Here is an 18,095-nt window from a genome sequence, read left to right on the forward strand (position 1 = left end):
GGGGGAGGACCTTGGACTTCCCACGGGGCAGGGAACCCTGTCTGCTCTTAGGACTAGAGAGGAAGGGGGAGGTGGGGAGAGGGAGGAAAAAGGGAGGCAGGGAGGAGGTGGGAAGAAATAATAATAATAATAATAATAATAATAATAAAAAAAGGCAAGGGCATGAAGGGAATGCCCAGGTAAGTTCACATTACCTCTGTGAGAAAGCAAAGGCCTGGGAGGAAGGATGCTAGTTCTTTTTCACATGATCAAAGATATAAAATGTAACACCTTGCTCAACTTGCATTTGCTTAAGCTATCTGTGAACATCACCTCATGTTTTGCTTTCATTAATGTTAAAAAATGAGAAGTGTTTTGTTTGCACTACTTGAGCTCAAATGCCTGGAATCCCCTGGTACCCCACTCAGGTCTTTGGCACATCCTTTGCTCCACAGAAACTTAGTTTTGCTGGTCAGGTGGACAAGTGGCACCGAACACGGGACTTAAAGAGAAGGGTGTTGATCCCCCAAATATGGGGTTCCTACCTAAAGTAAATACCGAAATAGTCAGGGGAAGAAAAATGGGGCAAAATCAAAGTGAAAGTGCAGACGTTAAGCTGGAGAATTATCTTAAATTCTTCAGGGCTTGGCTTCAGGCTTTTGAAGTATGATCCTCCAGGGAGAACTTTTAATTCTGCATAACACATTCAAAGGCTCTGTTACTGGCTCCTCTGACGCCACAAGGGACATTAAAGGGAAAAGACTGGAAAGAGATGATGGAACTTTCTGATGCATTCACCATGAGGGAGAGGTCATCACTGCACATTTGGTTCCTTTGTGATTGAATCTTCAGCTCTGCAGAGGCTTCACTCCTCAGCAACGTCAGAGATGGGGCCACCATTAATGAAAGTAAAACTAAGAAAAGAAACAAGATATCTTTGAAACAGAAAATGGAGGAGCTTGAGTTGAAATCAGAAGAGGGTTTGTTTGAGAAGTCTTTTGAGATTCCACTCAAAGAAAATACTCCTTTACTATGGCTTCTGCATTTGCCCCAGGGGTCAGAGCATCTTACGGGGAAAGGAGATTGGACAGGAATTGGGAGACTGCTATGGTGTGATGACTTAGTGATAAACCAAGTTTACTTTTTTTTTAAATTAAGATTTATTTATTATGAATACAGTGTTCTGCCTGCATGTATGCCTGCATGCCTGAAAAGGGAATCAGATCTTATCATAGGTGGTTATAAATCACTGTGTTGTTGCTGGGAATTGAACTCAGGACCTCTGGAAGAACAGCCAGTGCTCCTAACCTCTGAGTCATTTCTCTAATACTCAAGTGAATTTTTGTTGCATTATAGCTTGGGAAAAATTATTGTATCAAGAAAGACCCACCTTCCTTTTAATAAGATTAGGCAGGGCAATTCAGAACCTTATGTGGCTAACTGACCTGAAAATCTAAGGAAAATTATATCTCAAGCCAATATCAGGGATATATTTGTAAATATTCTGGCTTTTGATAAAGCTGATTCAGTATTTCAAAGGGTTTCATAACCTCTGTGAGCTACAGGAAGATCTTTGGAGGAACATATTAGGGCCTGCACAGATATGGGTTTCCCCATTTATAACATACTTGTCTTAGGGTTTCATGGGTTACCATGACCATGCCAACTCTTGTAAAGGAAAACATTTAATCGGGTGGCCTATAGTTCAGAGGTTCAGCCCATTATCATCATGGCAGGACACGGTGGCCTGCAGGCAGACATTGTGCTGGAGAAGCTGAGAGTGGAGAAGGAGCTTCATCTTGTTCAGCCGGCCACAGGAAGTGACCTGACACACAGGATATGGCTTGAGCATATATGAAACCTCAAAGCCTACCCCTAAAGTGACACACTTCCTCTAACAAGGTCATACCTACTCCAACAAAACCACACATCCTAGTAGGGCCACCCCCTAGGAACTTAAGGAGACCAAATACATTCAAACTACCTTAGCACTGTTGTAGTTGCTGCCTTCAACCAGAAAGAAAAACAAATACAATGTTTTAACTGTGCAAAGTGGGTCACATAAGAACAGGAGAGAGAGAGAGAGAGAGAGAGAGAGAGAGAGAGAGAGAGAGAGACAGAAAGAGAGAGAGAGACAGAAAGAGATAGAGAATGAATGTAGGAAAAGTACCAAGATTTAGCCCCCATTATAAAAAACGGAAGGTATTAGGCAATCAATATCACTCTAAATTTGATACACAAGGCAAACTTCTAACTGATCTAGAAAACTTGGTGACAAGACCCTTCCAAGGGCCCTGGCCAACAATGTGGGGAAATCAACAGATTTTTAAATAGGAAGGACTTGTGGATACTCTTGGCAATGCAGCTGCTGATTTAAAAGTAATAGAACTTCATTTTTTAAAAGTCACGATTAAAATGTTCAAATCATACAAATGGGGATATTTTGTCCTCTCCCAGCAGGGCCCATGGGGGATCCTATTGGGGAAAAGCAGTTGTTCATTTGAAGAACTAAATGTCCATTCAAGAGTTATTGATTCAAATTATCTTGGCATCAGTAGCGAAAATGCTCCATTTGTCTACTGTATAAAGAATTATGCAACTGCATTATTGCCTACATAATTTCAAACATTTAAATTTGTTATAATACTTTAATTTCTAAACAAAAACATAAATGTAAGGTGTGGATAACAATTTCAAGGATTGTTAGATTCTGGTACAATTAGAGCTCCCATGATAAACCTTTTTATACCTACAAGGGAAATTGAACATTAATGAATTGTTACAAGGCAAATTAATGGACCTTGGGTGTGAGTCCAGCTTTTTATGCTCTGCTAGGAGACGATATCAGCTATTCAACAGATAAGGTGACCCCTTAATGGATAATACCATCATTTGCCCATAGTATCAATGACTCTTTTCAATCACTGCCTGTATAGTAACTGCAATGATGTGCCTAATCATTGTAGTTCAACTGTAAATATTACCTGGAAGTCTGGAAAAAAATCTTCCTACAGGTTGGACATTCATTTGTAATAATCCTTCTTCACCTTTATCAAGGGAATTTTCAGGAGTGTATATCTTGCCTGGACAGTCTATGCCTTACCCGAGGCTCTCATGAGCTGTCCAGGCTGGTTTTGAAGATGGTTTTCATGTGTTGGACCTTCTACCATTGTTGATGCTGTTGCTGAAGTGCTCTTCCTCCCTATACCTGGACTTGTGGTAGGGATGCTGAAGGAGATAAGACAACAGCATGTATGTTTAGCAAAACTACCAACATTAATGGCACCATGCTGATAGAAATAAATCAGGAACTAGGTAAAGTGAGGGACAGTTCTTCAAAAATCAATCAACTATGATTTACTATTTCAAAGACTACATTTCTGTAAACAATTTCCTGCCATGTGCTACTTTAATATTCTACCTTACATAACATATAAGACCAATTAAATTTTATACGTAAAGAATTTGATAACATTTCTGTTACTCATATGTATTGGCCATGATGGTTTGCATGGACCATGCCTTTTGTGGGTCCTGCCTTGTTAGTATTATTCATAATTATGTGCCTACAAATAATTGTCAATGTATACAAAATTGGATGCTAACTCTAATTCAACCTGTGTATGTGTATGACTCACCCACTAATATTCTGAAAAGCAGAAAAGGGGACTTCTCCCCCAGCATCCTCTTCCTCTCTCTCTCATACCTTCCTCCTTTTCCATTTTCTCTCCCTCTTTTTCCTGCTTGTTCTCTCTCCTCTCTGGTGTGGGAGAATTGTCTGTATTCTGTCAATCATGTATTTTAATAAAATGCTGATTGGCCAGGCAGGAAGTATAGGCGGGAAAACCAGACAGGAAGTAGAGGTGATGCAATGAGAACAGGAGAATTCTGGGAAGCAGGAAGCTTCCTCTGCCATTCCTGCCCAGATCACCAAAGAAGCCACATGCGAGCTGACAGCTGAAAAAGGTACCAAGCCATATGGCTAACACAGAGTAGAATTATGGGTTACCGTAAGATGTAAGAATTAGTTAATAAGAAAACTGAGCTAATGGGCCAATCAGTTTATAATCTTATGGAGTCTTGTGAGTGATTTTCTTTGGGACTTGCCGGTTGTGGGGTACTGGGCGGGACAGATACCCCAACAAGCCAGCCCTCATGTTACACCTCTCTGTGTTTATTTGAATCCAGAATTGACTAAGCTCCATGGTTTAGGGTTATTGTTTTTCTAGTTTCTTTAAATATGAAGTATTAGTCTAATGTCCAAGTACTCTTGTTCCTCAAATTGTGCATTTGAATTGGAACATGTTTTAAGGTTAAATCAAGAGAATTTCCCACTGTGGAGATCACATTATTTTCTTTCTGATAACTAAAAGCATATAGACTGTTAGCTACATTGACTATTGAGGGCCCAAAGGGCTTAGGCTACACTATTATTTACCTTAGTCTGTACTAATTATATAACTAGCTGCTGGAGACTCACTCACTGGGGAATATCTTTACCTGCTCAAAAATTAGCAAGCTGCTTCTTCCTTATATGTAACTTATGATGCGCCAATATACTGTGTCACTGGAACAATAATAGTACTTTGTTTTGTTTTGTTTTTTTTTTTTTTGAGACAGGGTTTCTTTGTAGCATTGGAGCCTGTCTTGGAATACTAGCTCTTGTAGACCAGGCTTCCAGCTCACAGAGATCTGCCTGCCTTTGCCTCCCAAGTGCTGGGATTAAAGGTGTGCACCACCACCGTCTGGCTCAATAACAGCATTCTTAGTTTCAAGATACAAACAGTCAAATTGTAAGATATAATTATTAAAAAACAAAACAAAAGAAACAACAGTAACAACAAAACCAAGGAGAATTATTAAAACCTGCATAGCTTCTAAAAAATCACAGAAAAATCCAAATCCCATCCAAACAGAAGTAATGCCCCTAAATAAAAGGCCTGGTTCTTATGTTGCCTAAAGTCCAGACTGAAATGACTGTGTAGAAGGCGTTATTGTCTGAGCTGTTTACCATACTTTCTGTCGAAGGATTCCATTTAATTTATAATTTTAAATTTAAGATCAAATACCCAAATAGTTCCATAAAGTTCAGAAATAATAATGTGAAATACATAAATGAAATATTTGATGTGAGTTGCTGGCCATGTAGACGAGTTCATTTGATTTGAAAATACTGTCACACTATTTGTGAATAAAAGAAAAAGTAGGGAGAACTAAGTGTTTCTAAATAAATATGTTGTTTGTTACATCTTATACTTAAGGCAAACTGTCCCAAGTTTGCTCCAAAAATGTGGCACAATGCCTCCCTTTGTTCTAGTTTGAAGTGGGAACAGCGGACAATGGGCTTTATGCTTCCTCCTTTCAAGGACTCTTAGAGCTTCCTGCTCATCCTGCTATCTAATTCCTGTGATTTTTCCTTTGTTTATTGTAAATATTCCTTTTTTAGAGTCTTGATAAACCTAACACTGTCTTATTGTTTCATTACTGATTTCCTTCAGTTCCTGAGGAGAAATTATTTATGGTAAGTAAATTCAAGGCTCACAGATAAACTACATTGCCCATAACTTATGAAAAAAAGAAGTAAAAAAAAATCACAAGTTTGTTAAATCAATGACAAATAGAAGTACATTTTATCACTAACTTACATAAAAGCAAGTCTATTGTAGTGTTGAAATTTTATAACATGCACTCAAACACATTGTGTCATTTATAGCTTAAAGAAATGTTTAGAAACAGAATTAAATGTTAATTGTGTGAATTAACTGCAGGATATGTTTTACTACACTGATAAATTGTGGCCAGCGCCTGGCACTATAGATGGGAGTTCCTCTGAATCTGAGGTTGGGCAGGGCTTCACACCCCTACCCTCTATGTTAGTTTAATGGTAAAGTGTAGTCTGATACATTTTATGTTGAAATCCTTCATTAAAATGTTGCAAGTAATCTTCAAACATTCTTCTACAGACATAGTGATGTTTATCCAGAGTGCAGAGTTTTCTATCGTCATGCCCTATGCTTTAGTTCAGTTTTTTCTTTAATTTCTACATTTCCCCCACCATTTCTTCAGTGGTTGAAGTATTGCTGAAAACCTGGAGTACCATTTCTTTCTCTTCTTCATTTCTAGAAAATTGTTTTATCTTCTTGTCATAGTTATCTGTGTTCTTACTTTTCATAGAAGTGTAAGTTCTTTCGAGACAGAAACTGACTTGTAGCATCCTCTCCAGATCATACCTAGTGCTTGTCAAATGATGTACACAAGTGATACAAAAAATGTACTCAACTTTACTGTTTGAGTTTTATTTTTAACATTGTTCCTAAGAATTAGTAATACTAAAATTTAATAATAAAAAGCTTTGGTGTGTTGTTCTCAGTAAGAGAAGAACCTATTCTGCTAGGTAGAATATTTTTGAATTTCTGAATCTTTTGTTTGTATAATAATTTTGGTTGCTTTTGAGAGCATTTCAACATTAATAATTCTTACAGATGGCAGAACTTAAATATATTATTTATTAATGGTAATGATTTCACAAGATATAAAGATTCAATGTCAATTAAAAGATAATTTTACAATGGAAATGTTATTTTGCCATTAATTATAACATAGATAGTATTATTTAAGACATGATGAAAAATTATTTAAAATGATTTTGGAGCATATTAATTAAAATTCCATTAAAACATCATAAAGTTGCTCATAAATTTATCCGATCCCTGTATTCCTCTCAGGAAGGATTGCTTGTATTATAACTTGGGCTTGTCCTTCTAATTTACTATGTTTTGAGTCATTTTTAATTAAATACTACTTTACAATATTTTGAGGGGAATAGTAGATTTTTCTTAATGTGTTTCTGAATACAGTAAGTTTATAGGATGGCATTTATTGGAAGGTTAGGTGACTTTTATTGTTTTTTTTTTCTCCTTGGGTTAAAAGCTTTATTTTGCTTTTATTGCAGAACTGTACAAACATGATGTCATTAAATTATTTCTCAGTGGAAGCAGTTAATGAGTGTCTAACAAAATTAGATATTGTAGTTACTGTAATATCTTTATGAATTTTTGATAGTTAGATTTTAAGTGTTAGAATAGTAAAGTTGGAAGAAACTCTGTAGGGATTTTTCTCCAGTTCTCTCCCAGGGCTAGGAATCTGCTTTTCTTTTCAGTTACGCAGTCCGTGTTTTGATATTCATGTTGGCCTTTCATTTAGAATTGTTTATTTCTAGAGGTGGGTCACTTTTAAAACATTTTTATTGACTTTAATCCATTTTGTGTTTGCAACAACGCTGTTTTAATTCTCCTCTTTGCTACTAACCTTTCAAATAGTCAAAGCTAGCTCTGTTTTTGCTTTTTCATGTCCAGCCTTTAGTCATCTCACTCTCATGTTTGCATAGACTTCTTTTTTTTCAAAGTTTATTAAATTATGAAAGTCTCCATTTCTGCCCCTCCTTCCAACACCCTCCCACTCCCCCCCTCCTCCCTCTCCATCCCTAAGAGCAGTCAGGGCTTCCAGCCCTGTGGGAAGTTCAAGTTCCTCCCCCTTCCCTCCAGGTCCAGGAAGGTGAGTATCCAAACAGACTGGATCCCAAAAATCCAGTATATGCAGAGGAAACAAGTCCCAGTGTCATTGTCAATGGCTTTTCAGAAAGGCTCCGGGCCAGCCACATTCAGAGAATCTGGCCACATTCAGAAAATCTGGTTGGGTCACCTGCTCGTTCAGTCCCAGTCCAACTGGCCTTGGTGAACTCTCATCAGATCAGTACCCTTGTTTCAGTGGGTGATCGCACCCTCGCGGTCCTGAGTTTTTTTTTTCATGTTCTTCCTCCTTCTGCTCCTTATTTGGACCATGGGGGGCTCAGTCTGGTGCTCCAATGTGGGTTTCCGTCTGTATCGCCATCCATCGTCGGATGAAGGATCTATGGCATAGACTTCTTTACAGAAGGTACACTCAAGGTCACACGTAAAATTCTTGATGTCAGCAGGACCGCAACTTTATGGCACATTATGGCTATTCAATCATCATTGTCGAACTAGCCAGAAATGGTGTCTATGTGATACTTATTGACTTTGATATCAAGTACCTGTAATTACTGGTTTTTAAATGATAAATTATTGACATGTGAATTTGGGAGTTAATCAAATCTATTTCTATCTAAATTTTTTGAGACAAGGTCTTAATATGTAGCCATGGCTGGCACTATATAGACCAACCTGGTCTTGAACTCACAGATAATCTCTCTGTCTCTGACTCCAGGTACTGGAATTAAAGGCATTTCCATAACTGACTCAAAATGATTTGAATTTTGATTTTGCCATGTTCCTTCTGTATCGAAATCAATAATTCTTAACATATATTTTGTGTATATTTAATAATATAATTATCGTATCAATATTGTGTATCTTAACAAGGTTATTAATAAAATCACATATATGTGAGTTAATTTAAATTGTCTTTTGTGTTATCTGTTTTGAATTTCCTTCATTTAAGGCTCATAGATTTGCTCTTTGGAGAGGAAGCTGAGAGTAGTTAGGGCAACAGGCTCTTTGTATCTTGAAATTTGACTTGCAATCTGGTTCCACCAACAAGGTATCTGATGTTTAGCAGCCTGCTCCACTTCTTTTGATTTCCTCTTCTGGAAAGTAGGACAGATGATCATACCTAAGAGATTTAATACAAAATCAGAAGAGGGGCAACAGGATGGCTCAGCAGATAATGGCACCTACTCCGCAAGCCCAGTGACCCGAGTTTGATCTCTAGATTCCATATGAAGGTAAAGGGCACACACCCTTCACAAATGAAGCAGTAGGTCACTCCTCCAGAGAAAGAATCAATAAGACCTGCTGAGGTGCTTGCTGAGGATAGAAGAAATACAGAATGGGTAGTAAGGAAGATAGCTATAAATACCAGCTAAGGCCACAGACCAGTTGTAATTGACATGAATGTTTCTGTCAGATATTGCTAAGAATGTGTTTGTACAGATATTTGTATTTCTGTCCTCTGTTTATCATGTAATGTAACGCTGATTAAGAGAATATCAGTTGTTATCATATTTAAGTTTGAGATATTAAAAGGATGTCCAACCTTCTAGAGTCCAGTCAAAGAGAGCAACGAATGATAATATGAGCAAAGGGGTCAAGACCATGATGGGGATACCCACAGAGACAGTTGACCTGAGCTAGTGCGAGCTCACTTACTCCAGACTGACAACGGGGGACCTACATAGGATCAAACAAACTAGGCCCTCTGAGTTGTACGGCTTGGACAGCCTGTGGGACCATGGAGTGGGATCAGTATTTATCCCTAGTGTTTGGACTGGTGTTTTGGAGCCCATTCTTTTTTGAGGGATACCTTGCTCAGGCCCTGGTCCTGCCTCAAAATGATGTGCAAGACTTTGTTGACTCCACATGGGAAGCCTTGCCTTATCTGAGGAGTGGATGGGGGTTGGGTGGGAAGATAATAGGGGGGATACTGGGGAGCTCAGGAGGGAGGGAGGGAATGGAAACTGGGATAGTTATATAAAATGAGAGAAGATCATCAAAAAAGAATTCCAAATACAGTTTCCCCTAATACCTCCCCATCTTTCGTCTTATGCCCCTCCCTACTTTTGCTAATCTATGTTCATCTAGGAAGTTTCAATTCCGTTTTCATTTGACCCAAAGTTTTAAGATTGCAAAGGAGACAGATTCAGTTAAGGTGAAGATGGAGGCTAAGCTTTATTCTTGATGTGGACAGAAGCAGCCCCTAAGTCCTTTGAGAAGAGGGACGATCAGACAGCACAGGAAACAAATTGATCACTCAGCAGCAAGATTGTGGGGGAAGCACATTTCACAAAGAAGAGCCCTAGAAGACAGCAACAAAGGGGATAAAAAGACAGTTATGCCTGGAATTGAAATACATGGGGATGAGGTTTCCGCAGACACTTCTGGGTCTTCTGAGACATCGTTAGGGTTTGTCAGAAAGGCAGAGGGGATATGTGCTCTACTGAGAGAGCTGTTTACTGAGACCTGGGAAGAGCTTGGTGTCTTGCCGAGTCCCTCTCTTTGAGGCAGTCTTCTGGGAGTTGTTGCGGGTACTAAATTGGAGGCTTCTCTTATTAACTGACTCCTATCTGTAAAATATTTCATTAATGTCTAATCGTTATGTAAACGGGTTTCATTTTGACATTTTCATTCTTGTACATCTTGTACTTTACTCACGCTCTTATCAACGTCCTCTTTCCCCCTTGGCTCCCTCCCCCTGGGCTGCTTTTACAACCTATCCACTATTAAAACTATACCATACCTTTATCTGTCTCCAAGGTGGAAGAAATTGGAGAATATTCTGAAAACTTTTGATTTCTTTTCGTTATTGACTTTTCCCCTAATGCTCCTAATACAAATACAGCTGTACTCACACCTAATCAATAGTGTCTTCTTTTTATTTTTTCATACATAGGTCTTCATGTTTTACAAATATTCTGATATTTGGTAAATGAGCATAATCATGTATTTATAATGTCAGTATGTGCAGTAGAACACTCACTGTGTGCTAACTCATACTGTGCCTCATAAGATTGAACCATGTTCTGCTTCAGATCTAGTAGGATGTATTTTGAAACTTCTCTTGGAGTATGTTGTTTTATTGATGTCATTTTTATCCCAAGGAATATTAAAAGATGTTAGTATTTCAACTCATAAAAGGGAATGAAATTTCATTGGGATTTTGCTTGAAGAATCTTCAGAGACATTTAGAACCATTTTTTTTGTTGCTAGTTCATAATATGTAGGTAAAACCTAAAAAAAAACTAGAAAGGAGATGAAGATATGTATAATGTACAGTTATTATATATAATACAATACATAAAATTATAATATAAATAATAGATAGTAGATAATGAGGAAAGATGAAGAGTCGACAAAAGGATATGGAGGATATGAAAGGCAAGAAGAGATTAGGGTAAAGGAAGGCGCAAAAGGAAATGAGGGGTCTCAGGGATGTGAGGGAGATAGAGGGAAATCAATAAACTATATTTTGTTCAGAGTGTCATGAGACCTAGCTTCTCACATGCTAGTTTAAAGAATTTTAAAAGTTTAATTTACCTTTTTTTTTGGAGGGGAATACTCACTGTTCTTCAGTCAACTATGCTTTTATATTAAAGTTCTTGTTAGCTTCAAAGTTTTAGTATTCTTTTATGGTGTTTCATAGAGCAATTTATATCCCAAGTACTTACATTGTGTTTTCTCTATGCCAGGTATTGTCTTAAATATTATAGAGAAATTAAGTCATTGGTGTTCTTATTAAGAGGTATAAATATGTATATCCTGCTGGTTTGAATGACTCATTTAAAATTAACATATTCTTGATTATGTACTATTCTAATTACTAATAGTATTTTTATTAAAACATGATAAAAAAGCATAATGAAATGCTAACACTGACTATACTTAAACACAACATTTTCAGAGATCAGAAATTATCATTTATCTGTCCATTTATTTGCTAAGTCATCTATGTGTTTAGTCTATCATCTGCCTATCCATACATAATAAGATTAACAATTTAGAACAATCAACTTTTTACTTCGAAAGAGTTTTTTTTTTTTTTAAATGGTTTTCAGTGTTTGAATATCTGGAAGAACAGTGTCCTTCACAGAGTAGGCACAGTGAGGTGTTGTTTAGGAAAGCAAGTATTTGTCCTGGAGTCTGTAGAGAGATAGTTACAGAAACAAAACCACGTGGCTATCTTTTTACGTCCTTTACTTTTCTCCCAAACCAACATAGGGTAAGTGACAATTTTTCGAGGTACAAAAATTCAAATATGAGTTGGTCTGGAAATATACTTTTTTCCTAATTTCTAAGAGAAAAAAAATGTTGGCTGTGTTAGTGTCATTCTGGGACTGTGAAACAAGACAGAGCACCCGTGGAAGAAGCAGGCTGTGTTAGCTCATGGCTATAGGCTGGCATTGTGGGAAAGTCACGGCGGAAGAATGTAAAGTGATTTGTTACGTTGCATGCACACTCAAGAGAAAAGAGTGTGCCTGCTAGTGCTCAGTTAACTTTCTCCTTTTTACGCGGTTCAGGACCCCAGGCCCAGAGAGTGGTGTTGTCACAGCAATAAGGCCTTCCTACATCAGTTAATATAATGAAGATAATCCCTCACACATGTGCTGAGGCTCTTTTAGGAGATCCGAAACCGTCAGGTTGGCGATGGAAACCAAACTTCACAGCTGTGCCTCCTGCTAACTCGATACGCAAACATATCACTTTGTTGTTATTTGTTTGTTTGTCTATTCACTTCTTTATTGTGTTTACATCCCAATCAGAGTTTCCCTCCCCTTCCTTCTTTCCAGTTGCTCCCCATCCCCCAACCCATCCCATCCTCCTCCAGTGTTTCTCTTAGGATACAGGCAGGCCTCCCATGGATATCAGCCAGTCATGGCGTAGCAAGTTACAGTGAGACTGGGCACCTCTTTTCCTTTTAAGGCTGGATGAGGTAATCATCTAGGAGGAATGGGTCCCCAAGGCAGGTAACAGACAGACAGCCCCTGCTCCCACTATTAGGAGTCTCACAGGAAGACCAAGTTACACAACTCTATCATATAAGCAGAGGGCCTAGGTCAGTCCCATGCAGAGTCTCTGGTTGTCAGTTCTGCCTCTGTGAGCCCCTATGAGTCTAGATTAGTTGGTTCCGTGAGTTTCCTTATGGTGTCTCCTACAATCCTTCTTCCTTTTCTTCCAAACAATTCCCTAAGATTTGCCCTATGTTTGGCTATAAGTCTCTGTGCTTGTTTCCATCAGTCACTAGATAAAGCCTTTCTGATGACAGTTGGGCTAGGCACCAGTCTTTGAGTATAGCGGACTATCACTAGGAATCATTTCATTGACTGTTTTTTGCCATTCATGTTTGGTTCTATTCTAGGTCTCAGGGGTATCTGGTCTTCAGAGATGAGCTCTCTCTCAGGGTATGTGTTTCCAGCTGGACCATCATTAGCTGGTCACTCCCACAATTTCTGTGCCATTTTTATCCCAGCATTATTTGTAGGCAGGACAAATTGTAGGTCAAAGGTTTTGTGCCTGGGTTGGTGTTTCGGTCCCGCCACTGGAAGTCTTGCTTGGTTACAGGGCATGGCTGGAGTCCTAGCTAGAGTTACCTCCATAGTTTCCCAGGAAATTCCATTGCTTTAGGTTTCTAGCTCATCTCAGAGATGCCCCCAGATTCCAGTTCTCTCCCAGAACTGTCCCCGCTTCTGTTCTCATCCCCATTTGCCCTTCCTGCCCCACCCCCGTTGGCAATGTCCCCTCTATTTTCCCTGCACAGTGAGATTGATAATCACCCCGTGAACCCTCCTTGTTACTTAGCTTCTCTGGGTCTGTGTGTTGTAGCACGGCTCTCCTTTACTTTAAGGCTAATATTCACTTCTAAGTGAGTACATACAATGTTTGGCTTTCTGGGTCTGGGTTATCCCACTCAGGATGATCTTTTCTAGTTCCATCCATTTGCCAGCATATTTCCTGTTGTTTTTAATATCTGAGTAATACTCCATTGTGTAAATGTACCACATTTTCTTTATCTATCTTTGGTTGAGGGACATCTAGGTTGTTTCCAGGTTCTGGCTATTACAAATAAAGCTACTATGAGCATAGTTGTGCTAATGCCCTTTGCTATGATTGTGCATCTTTTGGGTATATGCCCAAGAGTGGTATTGTTGGGGCCTGAGGTAGATTGATTCCCAGTTTTCTGAAAAACAGTTATATTCATTTCCAAAGTGACTGTACAAGTGGCACTCGCACTGGTAGTGGAGAAGTGTTCCCCTTGCTCCACATCCTCTCCAGCGTGAATTGTATTTTTGATCTTAGCCATTCTGACAGGTGTAAGATGGAATCTCAGTGCCATTTTCATTTTCATTTTCCTGATGGCTAAGCATGTTGAACATTTTAAAGGTGATTCTTGGCCATTAGAGATTCCTCTGTTGAGATTTCTCTCTTTATATATGTATTCCATTTTAAAATTGGATTATTTGGCTTTCTTGATGTCTTATTTCTTGAGTTCTTTATATATTTTGGATATTAGTCCTCTGTCTGATGTGAGTTTGGTAAAGATCTTTTCTCATTCTGTGGGTTGCCATTTTGTTCTTTTGACAGTGTCCTTTGCCTTACAGAAGCTTTTCAGTTTCTTGAGGTCCCATTTATTAATTCCTGATCTTAGTGCCTGTGTGATTGATGTTCTGTTCAGGAAACTGTCTCCTGGGTCAATGCATTCAGCTTGAAATTAGGGATAGTGATACCTCTAGAAGTTCCTTTAATGTACAGGATTGTTTTAGGTATCCTGTTTTTTTTTCCATAGGAAGTTGAGTATTTTTCTTTCAAGATCTGTAAAGATCTGTGATGGGGATTGCGTTGAATCCATCCTGAGATCTGAGTGCTAAAATCTGAGAGCTGAGATTATAGACATGTGCCTCCACAGCCAGTTTATGCTTTCCTGGCTATCGAACCCAGGGCCTGATGTGTATTAGGTCAGTCCTCTCCCAGTTTAGCTACATCCTCTGGCCCAATACCTGTTCTATATAAAAAAACATTAGGCAGATGTTCTGTTTACAATCACCATGAAAGTGTATTAGCCAAAGCAAAGTAATTTAAGTTTTAACATGTGTGCCATTGCTACCTTTGTTTCCATACTTTTAATTTTTATACACATATTTTCAGATGCAATAAAGTGCCAGGGCAGATAGATAACTTCTTCATGGTTACTATTGGATTGTGTATTGAGTCTGATAATCTTCCTCTTTGGTTTAACTTCATGGGGAATATTTTACTTTGGTTCTGACATGGCAGACCTGGTGAAGATAATTTCCCACTACCTTATGTATTTAAACCCCATTTCTTCTACATTCAGCCCCAAACTCTGGGAACATACCACCATCTGGGTCATTATGTCCCCAGGACTTGTCTATCTCAGAAGAAACTGGCTTCTAAAAATCCTTATGGAAAGTACAGTGTCTACGCAGTGTTCTTATTATTTAGATAATAGTTTTATATTTACACATCAGGTGACATCTTCATGAAGTAAAGATAACTTTATAAAGTCATCCGTATCTACCAGAATGGGAAAATCTTCAACTAACCATTTTAAGTTGTCATTTTATTCCTTTTTTTCACTGAGGCTTGTAATCCAAATTTCTGGAGGAGAAGAAGGTAAATATAGAAAGGGGTGAGGATGATGCTGTAGCGGGGCATAATGGAGATTATGTGATCTAAAGTGTTCTTGGCATCACCAACGAAGGCCCATCATTACTGTTGCTTAATAATGATGCTGAGGGGCTGGATATCCCATTTAAAGAGAAAACAAAAGCTCAAAACTTTATATGAATTGTTCCTTTTTAAGTACTAGTAACTTTGTGTCATAACCAGTGACATAAAAAAAATTGTAGGCCCGGCTATTGATTTGTATCTGGTCTTGTCACTATCTCTTGGGCTTGTCTGGTTCTCTGGCATTGCCAATAATGATACTTCTGAGTTTTGGTTAAATAAAAGTGCCAAGAACCCAAATTGGGAAATGTAGAACATCATTCAAATCAGAACATGGTTAAACTGAACACATTTTATTTTGGAAGAGGAAATTCTTTTTTGAAACATACTCAAAGTAGCGTCATTCACTGACTCTCTAGCGCTGACGTTCAGGCTCCCCAACAGCAACAGATGATGAATTTCAGTAGTGGGACCTGACATTTGCACACTATATGAAGGCGACCATTCAGATCACGTGCATTCACTTTAAGTTGGGAACGTCAGTGTGCACTCTAATGACCTGCCGATGATCAAAGAGAACAGCCTGGGTTATATGAAGAGAAGAAACGTGGTTGAAGAGTGAAGATTAACAAAGAGCAAACAATATCAACTATGTACCAAAGAAAACATTAATAATTTCTGCCCTAGTTAGGGTTATCATTGCTGTGATGAAACACTATGACTAAAGTAGGGGAGGAAAGGGTTTCTTTGACTTATGCCAAATAAAGAAATCACCGTTCATCATTGAAGGAAGTCAGGACAGGAACCAAAACAGAGCAGGAACCTGGAGGAGGAGCTGATTCAGAAGTATGGAGCAATTCTACTTACGGTTTGCTCATCATGGCTTGCTCAGTCAGCTTCAGCTCCTCTCCAGCTTGCAGATAATCTTCTACAATTTGAGTTAATTTTCATGAGAAGATTAAAAATTGAATTATTTCCGTAGTGGTTAGCCTTAATGATATTAACTTTGGCATTGAAGTTACTTTAGGCATTTTGATTTCATAAGTCAAGTAAACTGAAGCTAAATGTGAAGAAGATAGCCTGAAATCACTGAAACACAGCAGAGGGAGAATATGTGGCCTCCTGAAAAACTATAGATCAGGATCTATTGTCTTACAAACAGCGTGAAAACTTTAGTTTCTCTGTTCTGTTGACGTTAGCGTTGGGAAGTAGATGACGGGCTGTTTTATTCAGGGTTATTGTCATCGTGGAAAGTCGTGCTTGATCTGTTTGTGTCCCCATTTGAAAGGCCCCACACGCTTTCTTATATGACATCTGCTTTCAACAACAGCGATTTGAAATTGTAGAGAGTTCTTTGTACATACAAAGCAGCATGATATTGCTGGCAAGTCTGTAGCTGTCCTCACTGGAAGGGAGATATTCTAAGGAGACACTCACGTCCCGCCTCCTTGGGCTGGAGGACTGCTGAAACAAAGGATCTCCAGAAATTGGAACTTCTCCAGGAGTCTCACACTGGGAAGAAGAAAAAAAAATTGGGACTTTTTGTCTTACAGAGAGAAAGCTTATTTCTCTCAAAGAAATTTCACATTGTTCTCACCACTTGCTAGATCGTCTTGCAAGAGAAACTGATATTGAGACAGTGATAATGGGTGGGGCCACCTTGACCATGACAGATTAGTTGTGTGTCTTCCTTTCTATTTAAACCTAAACTTGGTGTCAGGAACTTAGTGACTTCCATGGGGAGTGACCTTAAGCCTCTTTTCCCTCCCTCTCTATAATGTGGCACACACGTTGATCTTTGTCTGTCTGTCTCTCTGCTTTTCATCATTATTAGTCAACTTCCATTGACTAACTGAAGACAAGTGGCCACATCTAGGGTGCTAGGACTGCCAAGGCCTGATCTCTGACTCTAACAGTGGTGGTAACAAGTAGAGGCTCAGAACTGGAAAGATGACCCTACAGTTAGGAAAGATGTCCTCACTGTTCTTCTATAGGACCCTAGTTTGATTCTCAGCATCCATATGGCATAAAAAACATTTTCTGTAAAATTATATATAAAAACTTCAAATCTTAAGAAATACATTCCTACCCAGGCTGTGCTGGTTACTCTTCTTTGTCAGCTCAGCATAAGCTAGGGCCATTTGGCAGAGAAGACCTCAACTGAGAAAACACCCCAATCAGATTAGCCTGCAGGCAAGCCCACGGGGCATTTTTTTGATTAATGTGGAAGAGCTTTGCACACTACTACGGTGGTACCATCCTGGACGGGTTGCCCGGATTGTATAAGAAAGCAGGTTGAGTGAGCCATGGAGAGTAAGCCAGTAGGCAGCATCCCTCCATGTTCTCTGTATCAGTTCTTGCCTCCAGGTTCCTGTGTTGAGTTCCTATCTTGACTTATGATGTACTGTGATCAGAACATGAAAGCCAAATAAACTCTTTTCTTTTCAGGTTGCTTTGGTCACAATGCTTTATCACAAACAATAGAAAGTAGACAAAATGACAGGAATGACAAGTACTCACAAAGCTGTTGGTAAAATATGTGTTGGAAAAGAAGTTGGGGCTGGGAAATCAATATGATAGGACGCACGTTTCTACTGTGTGTTTTTCTTTATATAAAATTGCTGTAATAAGAAATGTATCCACAGCCTATACTTGATAGATTAAAATCTTTTGAATTGAGTAGTTAGCCTTAAATAAGGAAATAATAGAGGAGAGTAGAAAGGGATTATGTAGGGAGGGAAAAGAAGAATTTAAGAGAAGAAGATAGCAGGAAACAAATGGAAGAGAGAGAGAGAGAGAGAGAGAGAGAGAGAGAGAGAGAGAGAGAGAGAGAGAGCTAAATCTAAGGATGTTTGAAAAAGGAAAAAGTCAGAGGGAAACATTGTTTTATCAACTGAT

At 38.7% G+C, this 18,095-nt stretch overlaps 1 pseudogene; it reads right to left on the bottom strand.

Moving 5' to 3' along the window:
- Nucleotides 1-666: 666 nt before the first annotated feature.
- Nucleotides 667-18,095, bottom strand: part of LOC125407490 (60S ribosomal export protein NMD3-like) — a 57,302-nt pseudogene continuing 39,873 nt past the window's right edge.

Source organism: Myodes glareolus, chromosome 19, assembly GCF_982192425.1.
Source record: "Myodes glareolus chromosome 19, mMyoGla1.1, whole genome shotgun sequence".
NCBI classification, from domain to species: Eukaryota; Metazoa; Chordata; class Mammalia; order Rodentia; family Cricetidae; genus Myodes; species Myodes glareolus.